This window comes from Nyctereutes procyonoides, unplaced genomic scaffold (genome assembly GCF_905146905.1).
Source record: "Nyctereutes procyonoides isolate TBG_1078 unplaced genomic scaffold, NYPRO_anot_genome, whole genome shotgun sequence".
In the NCBI taxonomy this organism is placed as follows: Eukaryota; Metazoa; Chordata; class Mammalia; order Carnivora; family Canidae; genus Nyctereutes; species Nyctereutes procyonoides.
The window spans coordinates 13475503-13489452 of record NW_026575131.1 but is presented as its reverse complement, the minus strand read 5'-3'; positions in this window follow the sequence as shown (position 1 = coordinate 13489452).

The following is a 13950-nucleotide window of genomic DNA, read 5'->3' as shown; positions in this document are numbered from 1 at the left end:
GTGCACTTTCAAATTATATTTTCAATATATGATGGCTTCATCAGGATATAACTCCATTATAAGTGGAAGAAACATACTAACAAGAAAAGATGTCTATGTGTTGTCCATATGTTACTTAAATATTGTCAAGAAAAAAGAACTAGAATGCAAATGGTATACTATGATCTAATTTTTAAATATATGTAAAAATTAATTTATATGTAAGATATTTTTATATATGTGAAATACCTATATAGCCATGTAGAAACCATGATATATAGATATATAGGAAAAAATATATATGAAAAACCCAAAAATTGTGAACCAAATTAACAGTAACTATCTCTTAGGGATTTACATTGTTGAGAATCCTTCATTTTTGAGTTTGTGCACTTCTAAATGGATAGTTTTGTTACCACGAACATATATTACTTTTATAATCACAAAAGGATATTTTCATCAGAAAAAAAGACCCCAATCCTTCATTAAGTTTTCCAGATTTGATTATTATTATATCAGAGATAATTTTAACATCTTTTTAAGTGTGCTGAAAATAACAATGTGGTATAAAATAAGCCATGTGATATAATGGAAAAAATACTGGGCATGAAGTCCAAAGCTTTCAGTTGAGTCTGAGCTCTCCATTTTTCCTCTCAAAGCCTGAGCCTTCCTCATATATAAAATAAGTGGCTATATTTACTGACTCCCAAAGACCTGCCAATACTAACATTTCATCATCCTAACTGTAAATAAACATAACAGGATTTAATTTTCCTTTATTAGAAATGACCTACAATGAGTCCTACAAAACTGCTATAAGCAATCCAAAGATAGGTGAGACTAGTTCCTCATGTAATAAATTTCTATCCTAAATCCCCAAATCACAGGACATTCTACATCATTCAGCAAAGAATATGAGGGAAAAGAGAACAAGTCATTCTTACAGACCTGCAGTCAGAATTCTTGCTGATAATTCTAAGATCATTGCCACCCCAAGACTCACTCACTCATTCACTCATCATTTTTTAGACATGAAACTGAGGCCATAGATATAAAGATATCTGCATAAAATCTCACAACTAATGAGTAGAGAATTTGAGACTACTAATATTTAATTATATCTAGACCGAGTGTAATATTCTTTAGACTTTACAGCTTCAAGCTAAACACATATTGTCACAAGCACCAAACAATGCTTCAAACTTTCCCCATAGCCCTCACCTGATGAGTTTTTTTGTAATAACTTTCACAGTTCCATTTATTTCCCTGAAACTGGAACACATTACAAGGGAACGACTTTTAAAGTAAACGATTTCCATCTCCCTTTTCCATGTCCCTTTTTAGGCACACTGACATACACCTATTATCTACCTTGAGGCTACAATCATACTCAAGGTGTGATCTGAGTTATCCTATAACTTGCAAGAAACCAAAGAAACAATTGCTGTAGAATTGAAGGTAAATTAAAAAGGGTCAACTTAAAAGCATAAAACAACTATGTTTAATAGAAAAATCACAAAAGTAGGACAGAGAAGATCTAGGTTCAAGTTCTATCTCTGCAACTTAGTTGTTATAAGACTTTGGCGAAGCTATTTTTGAACTCTGTGTCTCAGGTTGCACATGTTTAATTTAGGAATCATTCACTTACTCATTTAACGAATATTTGAGTGTTTACATGTACAAGGCATGGTACCAGATGCAGAAGATACAATGTTGGGCCAAACCAATCCAGTTATTACTGGTTCTCATGGAAATACTGGTCTAGAAGGAGAATTAAACATTAAATAATCATACAAATAAATGAATGAGAATTGGAAGACTAATCTTGATTTTTTTGGAACATATAATAAAAGTATCTGAACTGTTCTTGAGCAAGTGATGCCTCAATTGGATTTGGTTGGTAAATAGTCTTAACGTGGTGAAAGGAAGAAGGAGCAAACAGGAAGTATGTTCCAGGAAAAGGAACATACCATGTTTAAAGAGCTGGTTTGAAAATAGGCCAATGAAAATGGCCACTGAAAAATTTTAAGCATAGGAGTGAATGTCATAAGGTAGTTGTGAGATGATATGAAAAAGAGCATAGAATATTGCTTTAATAATTAAAGTATAAGATATGCTAGGTATTAATAGGAAAATAAAAGTATATAAATCATTTGAAATAACTCTCTTCCCAATTCAAAGGCATTATTAAAATACTAGCTGATAGATTTCAAGATATACTACAAAGCTATAGTAATCAAAACAGTATGGAACTGAGTTCAAGCCTGTGTTGGGCTCCATGTTGGACATGGAGACTACTTAAAAAAAGAATACCCTAGCTTTGGGACACCTGGGTGGCTCAGTCAGTTAAACATCTGACTCTTGACTTCAACTCAGGTCTTGATCTTGGGGTCATGAGTTCAAGTCCCATGTTGGGCTCCATGCTGGGTATGGAGCCTACTGTAAAAAACAAACAAATAGCAAAAACAACAAGAAACCAGTATAGTATTGGCACGAAACAGACACATAAATCAATAGAACAGAATAGACAGTCCATAAATAAAGCCATGATTATGTGGTCAATTTAATCTTTGACAAAGGAGGAAAAAAGTATGCAATGTGAAAAATAGTCCCCTCAACAAATGCTGTGGGAAAACTGGACAGGTACATGCAAAAGAATAATATTGGACCACTTTATTACACCATACACAAAAATAAACTCAAAATTGATAAAACACCTAAATGTGAGATCTGAAACGATAAAAATCCCAGAAGAGAACACAGGCAGTAATTTCTCTGACAACACCTGCAGCAACATTTTTCTAGATGTTTCCTGAAACAAGGAAAACAAAAGCAAAAATAAACTACTGGGACTTCACCAAACAAAGGAAACAATCAGCAAAACTAAAAGACAATCTACAGAATGGGACAAGATATTTGCAAATGTCATATCTGATAAGGAATTAGTATCCAAAATATATAAAGAACTTATACAACTCAACACCAAAAAAAAAATCTAATTAAAATGGGCAGAAAACATGAACAGACATACAGATGACCAACAGACACATGAAGAGATGTTCAATATCATTCTTCATCAAAGAAACACAAATCAAAACCACAACGACATGTCACCTCACACCTGTCAGAATGGCTAAAATCAAAAACACAAGAAACAAGTGTTGATGAAGATGTGGGGAAAAAGGCACTCTTGTGCACTATTGGTAAGAATGCAAGCTGATGTAGCTACCATAGAAAACATTATGGAGGTTCCTTGAAAAAATAAAAATAGAATTATCATATGATCCAGTAATCATACTACTGAGTAGTTACCCAAAGAATATGAAAACACTAATTTGAAAAGATACATGTACCCCTATGTTTATTGCAGCATTTTTACAATAGCCAAATTATGGCAGCAATCCAAAAGTCAATTGGTAGTTGAATAGATATATACACACAGTGGAATATTACTCAGTCATTAAAAAAGAATGAAATCTTGTCATTTGCAACAGCATGAATAGATCTAAGAGAGTATAATGCTAAGTGAAATATCAGTCAGAGAAAGACAAATACCAAATGATTTCACTCATATATGGTATTTAAGAAACAAAATGAAGAAAAAAGAAACAAACAAAAAAAACACACTCATAATTATAGAGAACAAACTTATGGTTACCAGAAGGGAGGATGGGTGAGGGGATGGGTGAAATAGATGAAGGGGATTAAGAGTATACTTATCATAATGAGCATTGATTAACATATAGAATTGTTAAATCACTATTTGTACATTTGAAACTAATATAACACAGTATGCTAATTATACTGGAATTAGAATTTAAAATTAAGAAATAAAACACTAGTTGGTATTGTTCAGTGACTAGGATACTCCATTAAAAAGTGCAGAAATGGAATATAACAAATGTAACAGCCACCACAGTGGCTTTCTTCAAGTTGAAAATCTTCCAGCAGCAAGAGCAAAAGATACAGATTCACCATGTTTAAAAGAAGGAGCTGCCTTTAGGAAAACAAATGACAGGATTTGTCAGAGCCACCAATGGATTCGTACCCAGTTTGATACAGTACAAGTGAAATGTCAGAACGAGCCACCCAGGTTGTGATCAAATATAGTTGCTTGGAAACAATTCAAAATGCAGACACCTGACTTCCTGAACTCCTGGGTTAAGTTCCAACCACAGATGTTATAAGCTGACTTTGTCACAACTAAAATTTCTTCCACGAAAAGATACTTTATTTTGAACTTAAATGAAACTTTTAAAAAAGTCTCAAAGAAGTTGGTGGGGTTTTTTTCTTCCTTAAGAACAACAATGAAGAATTTACTAATAGACTTATAGATGAGGGTGATAGAATGTCAGCTTTGATAAAAACATTAATTAAAAGAAAATTGACTATTGACATTTCTGCAAGTACAAGCTAGTAGACCAAACACAAACCCAAAGGAAAAGCAGAAGTCAAGGTGATATTGTACATGAAAGTGAGTTAAAAGTTTCTGAATAAGCTAAGATATATGATGTCACAGACCTATGGACTTTTATGCCTACAGAAAATCTAAAATAGAACCAATTAAAACTTAAGTGGCAAGAAATTCGTAGGAATGACATACTAGGTAGTAATCAGCATGACTTAACAAAGAACAGACCAATGTACATTGTCTTCTTTGACAAAGTGGCAGATCACATAAATAAAGGGAACAAGGATATGTAATCATTATAACTTTAGCAATTTTTTAAGTCCTACCATGATATATATAGTACCATGTAAGAACAATTCTAGAATTTATAGTAATGAATTGGCTGGAAGGTGATACCAAAAAATAGTTAACTTTACACTGGAATAAATTATAGGTATTTAAAGACTGAACTATACAAAATATAATCATTTAAAAACTAACTGAATATTTATTAAAGCTGTAGAAAAAAGAAACCAGAAGCAATTTGAAAAAAACAGACAGAAAAAAAAAGGAAAATGACTTACTACACCACCCTCAAATGAACTTACCTCTGAATATCAAAAACATAACCAAAATGAAGACAAACAACTGAATGGAAAAAAAAAACTTTGGCAAATAATATGACAGACACAAAAATTACCATTTTTAGTAGACAGCAAGGTCACTAATATACCAACATGAAAATGAGTAAAGAATGATAAAGACAATAGAAGTAAGGCCTGGTTTCTAATGAGATCTTGTTTGAGTCACTGCTTAGATCTCTATGTATATTTGTCACCTATATTTGTCACGTAACAAATTAACTCAAAACTTAGTAGCTTAAAAAACCAAATATTTTTATCTCTGTTTCAAGGAATTAGGAACTTAAAAGCAGCTTAGCTGGCTGAGGCAACAGCCATCCGAAGGCTTGACTGGGACTGAAAGATCCACTTCCAAGATAATTTACACATACGGATATTGGCAAGCAGCCTTAGTCATACCACATTAACCTCTCCATAGGCTGCCTGAGTATCCTCACCATTTGGCAACTGATTCTTCCAGAGTGAATGATTCAAGAAAGAACAAAAGGGAAGCCACATATATTTCATGACCTAGACTCAGAAGTCATACTCTGTCATTTCTACAACATCCTACTGGTTACATGGGTCAGCTCTACCCAATGTGGGAAAGGACTATTAGGAATTGAATGTCATAAGACTATTGATTGGGGATCCCTGGGTGGCGCAGCGGTTTGGCACCTGCCTTTGGCCCAGGGCGCGATCCTGGAGACCCGGGATCGAATCCCACATCGGGCTCCCGGTGCATGGAGCCTGCTTCTCCCTCTGCCTGTGTCTCTGCCTCTCTCTCTCTCTGTGTGTGTGACTATCATAAATAAATAAACATTAAAAAAAAGACTATTGATTAATAATAGAAAATGTAAATCTTTCCTTCACTCACTAAATATTTATTAAGTATATACTGTCCAGAGTGCTAAGTGCTACTGTAATAAAACCAATTCAAAACAGTAAACCTCACAGTCACAAAAAAACCTTAGCAATAGTTTCATTTCAAAACTGAGCATTCAAAACATTTCAAAAGTGAGCAAAAATGAGAAACGTAGTTTCCAAGAGGCCCAACTTCTGTGGGACACCGCATTCATGGGAAGCTCAGAACTCTATTCAATGGCCAGAGGACTGTTCATCGTATGAAGATACCTCTGCCCAACATCAGACTTATCCTAAGCTTGTCAACACAAATTTCCAAACAGATCCAATAACTTTCTAGCTAGGACCAACACAAGAATTATCAACCAGGGCTTAAAAAGTTTAGATTTGAAACCTGTAGAAATTTTCTAGATTATTTCAAATTCAACTCATAATCCTAGAAAGTCTGAAACTCCATCCTACGTACCAAAAATGACATGTTTTTTTTTTCCCACCAGCCCTAAAGTGGATATTTTACTTTGCTACTGTCCAATCAACAAGTATTTCTGGAGTATCTGTTAGATGTCAGGCATTATACTAGTTCTGGGGAAATATACACAGTCTTCATGAAAGAAATAGGCATTGAACTAGCAAACAAATAAATAAGCTACATAATACAACTTGTTAGGCCCTAGAAATGAGGACTCTAAGTGTTCTCAATTCATGAAATCTGGATTGTTCTTCTTAAGATCTTGCAAAGTCTGATCATACTAAGGCAGATCAACAAATACAGACCACCATACCAAATGTACAAACATTTCTCATCCTGTGAGGAGCATTCCCAGGTAAAAAATGCTTTGCTTAGAAATTCTTTTTGCCCCTTAAATATTCCAAGAGATCTTGCTTTCTAAGATTCCAGATCAATAATGTTGAAATCAATAATGATTTTTATTACATAGTATTAAAATTTTAGGTTATAAATTTTCATTAATATTATCTCATTAAAATGAGATGATAGCTTATTATGTTGTATTACTATGCTGTACTAATAACAGTTTATGAAATTATGAAAATGCTTGGGAAGAGCTAGACCTACCAGATGACAGAAAGGCTGCATCAGGGAGCAAAGGGGAGAGTCCCTCAAAACAGGGTAATAGAACTAAAAAGAAGGGCCCAAACAGTACAGAGCCTTAAGGCCTCTAATATGGAGTTTGAGTTCTATGCTCATGCAGTGGGAAACCAGTGAAAGATTTTCAACAGGCAAGTGACAAGGTCAGATTTAAATTTGAAGTTCATGTCATATTGCATTAGACCCATGTATATTGTGCAATAGCTGCTAAGAAGTGAGGAGGGCAGTCAGGGCCAAGGAACCAGGCAGCCTGACTTGGCTCATAGAGGAATCAGACCCTTGGCCTTATCTTCATTAGAGCAGCGCCATTTATACTTGGGCATAAAATAAATGCAGCTATTTCTACTGATGGTTTGTCCGTCCTCATTTACTGAAAGTGAAAGGTCTTCTCTTCATGACTCATCCACGAGTCCTGCTGATCCTCCTAATTAAAAAGTTTTCAAACAAGTTGATACATTAGTTATTATGAGCCCAGACACACCAGGTATAAATCCTTCCTGCCACCCATATGCATGCCAGGACTTCACTGCTCCATCTTTCATCATGATGAGGGAGATTCTTCAATATAATTTTCATGACACCATCTGCCATGTTTTTCTCTCACCTTTTTTTTTTTTTGGTGAGGTGACTGCTCAGTAATTATGAATATCATATCTGGCATCTTTTAAAAATAAATCTTAACAGAAACTCAAGTGAAAAAAGGAGTCATAAAACTTATCAACTGCAAGTGCTATGGACCACAGACTTAGGAATGCACTGTGGATTAGTCTGTTTTATACCAAAATCAATAATGCTGCTAAAAATGGAAGTAACTGCATTTGTGGTCATTTTAGTTTTCAGCAAATTGACTGACTCATTCTTGCAACACTTTTAAGCATTGCATCTTTTCATCAGTGTAACTGGTTACACATTGTGAACTCTTAAAGGAGAAAGGACAATTCTGAAAATTAAGCTGTCTCTCCACTCACCTTAAAACTATCTATCCAAGACCTCTGATGCTCAGTCTCCTCTGAGATAACTTCTCTAATTAATCCAAACACATGGTTTAGTCACATTATGTGCCATTATATGTGGTCTCTGGCTCAAAGTCATTAGCAAACAGACATGTACCTTATTTGTTTTTTTTCTTTCCCACTCAATCCCATCCCAAAAAAAGCCCATATGGACAAGGACTTGGGTGCAAGGAATTTATTGTGGAGATACTCCCAGGAAGCAGCAATTAGGGAATGGAGAGAGTGAGACAAAGAAGTATGAGAAAACAAGGTATTGGTAACCATAGGGCAACTGATGTTCAAAGAAGTGAGGGACTTAACTCTCAAGAGATCACGTAGACTGTACCTAAGAATTTTCTCTGAGGAACAAAGGCAGTAGCATTTATCCTATTTTTCAATGGGTGAGGTTTGCCCCTGGGTCATTAACTCCTCAGTGATTCTGTGCAGGCCAAAACAAAAGAGCTTCAGAGGTTTCAGAAAAAGCCTTGAGACAGAAGAATAGAGAGAAGTGGAAGGCCCTTAGGCTGAAATGTGGTCATCTTGAATGGGAACTGTCCAGCATAAGAACTGTTCAGCACAGCAACACCAGAATTTAGTAGTAGGTCAAGGGAATGTGGCATAGGATGCATAAAGTGTCTGCTATAGCACAGAAATGATATCACCAGTGATAACGATAGAGTATGAACAATCATTGATCTTAGTTCTTGGTGTTACAGAGAGCCTGATCATCTGAATGACTCTAAGAATTGTCCAGTAAGTATGAAATGAGCACATACTAAGTACTAGCTAAATAGGATGAAGCAATAAAGGAGTTAAAGACAAGGTGCCCAACTGTGGCACAGAATTCACAGTTTGGTAGGGATTTCCAGTAACCACAAACAAATGAATATGTAACTGCTGGTTCTGACTATAAAGGCAGAAAAAATGAAATTATAATAAAGTGGTTAAGAGATTCCACTCTAGAGTCATACACACACTTAGGTTTACCTCTCGGCCAGGATCTGCTCAGTGACTACCTTGTGGACAAAGTGCTTACTCTTTGTGTGTCATAATTTCTTTATGTTAAAAAAAAAGTAAAGTAAAACAATAGCATCTGCTTTAAATATGTAAATGACTAATCTCTGCCTGGTGCATATTTGGTAACTTTTCATTATTTTTGTGTAAGTTAAGTAGAAATTTAATAGTAGTATATGATGTAGGGAAGAGAAGAATCTCATCTCCATGTCAGACCCTTTCTCATTCTTAAATATAAATTTTCTATAGCTCCTGTTCTAGTGCCATTTTACTTCTTCTGGAAGCTATATTATCTGAGGAACTACTTATATTAAAACAAGGAGGCAGGCATTTAAAGGTACAGATATATAGTACAAAAATGCAGGGGCACTAGAGCAATAATACCTAATTTCAAATCCATACATCTTGCCACTGCATGACTTGGGTAAATTTCTGAAGCACTCTGCCATTTGGCTTTCTCATGTATAAAAGAGGGACAATATTATTTGCCTCCTAAGGCCACTGAGAAGATTAAATGGCAGTATCTCCAAAGGGTTCCCAACATATTTTAGACCCTCAAAAGTGTTATTACTATTCACTATTCATTCAATGGACACTCATGAAGCATCTACTACTTATAAGGCACTGTACTAGGCTTTGGGCAATAAAAAGACAAAAAGCACAAATAAAGTATGGTCTCAACAGACATAAGTCCTACAAGTTAATGTTGTTAATACTACTTAAACAAATCTGGCCATTAGACACTACCCAAATTAGTAAGTTACCCTAATATCATATGCTAGTATCCTAATATTAAGAAAAGGGAGGTAGGAAAAGAAGGGAGGAAAGAAGGGAGGCAGGAGGGAAGGAATTAGAAGCTAATTAGCTCTGAGACAGAGTTCCTGGAAATACAAGACAATGAGAGCTATCTAAATTCACACCCTCTCTATGGGCAATCATGCAACATGAACCAAACTCAGAAAAGTTTTCTTTGACACAGGGCTGAGAATATATAAAGCCAATCCTACTCACCTTGGTCTTGGGACATATAATAACACCGCTCTTTCCCAGTCTTTTAATCAGGTGAAACCAGGATGAAATGTCCATCAATGACATCCAGCAAGGGAAATAATGTCATAAGTTTGGGTAGAGAGGGGAAAAAAGAACAATGTGATCATGAGGATTGCTCTACCAGCTGAGATGCATGTAAGTCCTCACTTCTTTCCTAAATCACTGCCTTGCAGAATAGGGGTTCTCCAAAAAGGAGGATCTAAGACAACATCCCAATTTTATTGTACCTAAAGAATGGGTCTCAGGATGAGGACAGTCTTCCCAAGTCTGCACTCTTCCTGGCTCAATAATATTCCTTCCTGACATTTGCAGAACACTTTATAGTTCACAAGCCACTTCAATGTCATTAAGTCACTCAATTCTCACAAGAACTCTGTGTTATGTAAGGCTTTTCTCTTCCATTTCATAGATGAACAAGCAGATACTTAGAAAGCTTAAGCAACCTGTTTGAGGTCCTATATCAAGATGAAGAAGGGCTCAGACTGAAAGCCAAGTCTTCTGGCCCCACTTCCAGATCATTTTTCACATTTGCATGTGGCCACTGAGGGAGGGTGAGGTGGAATCAATGGAACTGGGGGGGGGGCAATGACAACAGGAAGCAATTTGTCTTCAGAGACCTTGAGAGACCTCCCTCAAATCAGAATTCCCAACTAAAGAACCAGTGACTCCAAATCTGTGCCATTGCTCCTGGCAGTCAGATGTGAAATCCTTTATGATCATGGAGTCTACTCCATGAAGAGCACCATTAGGTTCAAGACAGTAAAATTCATTTGAAACTAATTGGTGAGTAATGAAATTGCTAAGGTTTATGAGGCTTGCACTAACACTAATACAGAAGTACAGTGTCAACAATAAAACTGTAACCACTGACAAAATTAGCTTTCTGTGGAGAAAAGGCAGGCCTTTTCCCTTGGTCTAGGGGCAAAACCATCATTAGACAATTTCAAGAATGACAAAGTCACTTCTTGCATGGTCTTAAATAATAAATAGGAAGAATAGCTTCATCCTTAGAAAAAACTACCTATTTGATAATGGGACAAGGTAAAAAAGTGTGTAATTCTCTAGTTAAATTGCAAGCATTTACAAAAGTCGGTGTGTCTATATAATAAAATCATCAAAGGATGGCCAGAGACAAGAGAAAAATATAGAGCTCCTGTACACCCAAGCTTTCACATACAATTGTCTGCTACCACAGCAGGGTGCCAGAGAAAAATGTTATTTTAAACGGAAAAGGACCAACTTCTCTAGTGGACCTGTGAAAAGGTGTTATCCTCCTATATACTCCCCCAGAGAGCTAAATGGATCAATCCATTGAGTGTTTAGGAAAATCCACTGCAAAACAACTATTTTAGTTATTGCTTGATTGGTATTGAGTTGTTCTTCTTAATTGTATTGACTAAAAAAAAAAAAGAAAGAAAGTGTTTTTCTAGAGGTCAGTCTTAGACAGTGTCAGCAAACCCTGGCATTCCCACTGAGAAGGACCTTATCTTTACACTGGCTCTAGAGCCTTGAAGTCCAACATAGTCTATTAGACACACATAGCCACTGGACACAAAAATTATGGCTGGTTCAACTGATATATACACACAGTAAGTGTGAACTATACCCCAGATTTTGAAGACTTAGCATGAAATTAACGTAAGATGATTGTTAATCTCATTAACAATTTCTGCATTAATTAAATGTAAAAATGATAATATCTTGGATACACTGGATTAACTAAAATAGATTATTGGATATACTTTAAAAATTAATTTCACCTGTTTATACTTTTCAAAGTATTGCTACTAGAAATGTAAAATTACAAACATAGCTTGCATGTATGACTTCCATTTTATTTCTACAGGACTGTGGTGCTCTGGAGGGTAATATCCTTAGTCCCTAAAGATTCTATCAAGCCATTTAGGTAAGTTTAAAAGAAGAGGGTATAAATGTCATGTTTTAATGCCCTTGAGTTCAAGTAAGTTGGAAATGGCTTATTTGCTCTCCAACGTGCTTTGAAAGTAAAAGGATGCGAACCATTGTGTTTGCTTGCCTGGCTGTTTTAGGAAGTTTGAGCTTTCACTGTTTCTAGCAGGAGCTTGTCTGTTTAATGGATCTGTATGGATTCAGTATAGCATGATGGGGCATGTGGGTGTTTAATTGTGACACTTGAGGAGAACACTTATAGCTCAGATGTTAGAATGTGGTACTGATGAGTCTAAGGTTAAGGGTTCAATTTGCATCTACCCACACTTAGCTCAGCTTTTTGTGAACCAGGGATGCACTCTCTGCCTGGGCTTGCTTTCTTGCAAAAGTTCACTATTGGTGACAATAGGGGCCAGTAAATAATGGTACCATATGCTCTTAAAATCCATCATCATAACCACAACAAGCATTTCAGTTTTATCCTTCGGGAGGGAAAGCATCATGTGCCAAGTTTTTCATCCTAAAGGAAAGCATATTGTCCTCCTTTGTTTAAAAAATAGGGCTCTTAAGGGGTACCTGTGTGGTTCAGTCAATTAAGCATCCAACTCTTGGTTTGGGCTCACATTGTGATCTCATGAATTATGGGATTGAGCCCCATATCAGCCCCTGAGCTCATGGGGAGTCTGCTTGAAGTCTCTCCCTCCATCCCTTCCCATTCTCTCTCTCTTGCTTTCAAATACATAAATAAATCTTATTTTTAATAAAAATTGGCTTTTTAAAAAGTATATAAGTTTCAAAATAAAGCAAAGGTAAAAAAGCTTATAAAAGTTATTAGGTCCATTCCCTCATTAGCTTCCACAAAATACATTTCCAATATATAAAATTTCTGAAACTAAATCCTACATACCTAGGAGATTTAGAAGATATAGTGGAAAGTATTTACTTATGTACTGTACCTTCATATAATTATTCAAAAGTTTACTATTAAGCAACTCAGTATATTAGATTCTTTCATGACTTTTGTCCTTCAAAAGTCAGCAGTACTGTGTAATAGAAATAGAGATCCAGACCACTGGGCTGACTTTGTATTGATGGCTCTACAGCCTGGGACAATTCATTTTCCTCTCTGGTTCTGAGTGTCCCCCTCTATAAAATCAGAGCTTAGATTCACATTTAGTCTAGTCTTATAATTCCAGAGCACCCTGGCTGACCATTTTGAACAGCCAAATTAGATATTAGCTTTTCAAATCAATTTTTTTTCTGTCTGTCTTCGAGTCCAATAGATGTGACACCTCATGAATCTGGCTAACCTTCAATTTCAACAGCTGTGCCAGGTAGCTTTGGAATAGGCTCCTGTCTCCAGTGGCTTTCGCACCTGTGGTCTGGCTGGCTTGAGCTTTCTGTTTTCTGCCTGCTGTAGCAGCAGGCTGGAAGCGAGAGCAGTTGCGTATGGTGTTCTCTGAGCTTTCTTCCCCCTAGTGACTGAGCCAGGAGATACCTAAGGGTCTTGTCAACAACTAAGGCTGTGTTTCTTTCACCTTGGCTTAAAATATGCCCTGGGAATTACCTTGGCTGGGTTTAGCTAAAGATGTGCCTTCTGAAGTGAAGGCTAACCTTTTATTAAACACCAAGCATCAAGAAGGCTAGAATAAGGTGGTTCTATCATAACTTGCCAACTGTAACAGATCCACAGAATTTGGACAGCAGGTGCTAAAATGATCTTATGAAATAACACTGATTGAGCACTTACTACAGTCTAGACATGTTAGTGTATGTGAATTTCTAATTTAATCTTTATAACAAGTCTATGTAATGTAGTAGAAACTATTATTGTTGTTTTGCAAATGTGGAAACTGAGGTTTAGAGACTAACTTTCATATCAAATCTCAGCTACTCAGTGACAAAGGTGAGTTTGAAAATAGCTAGATCTGTTTGATTACAAAGCTCAGACACATACCTACTTTACCATTGGGATAGTTTTTTTGGAGCTCATTTTGATGCAAAAATTCAGTTGGGGGTGCTTGA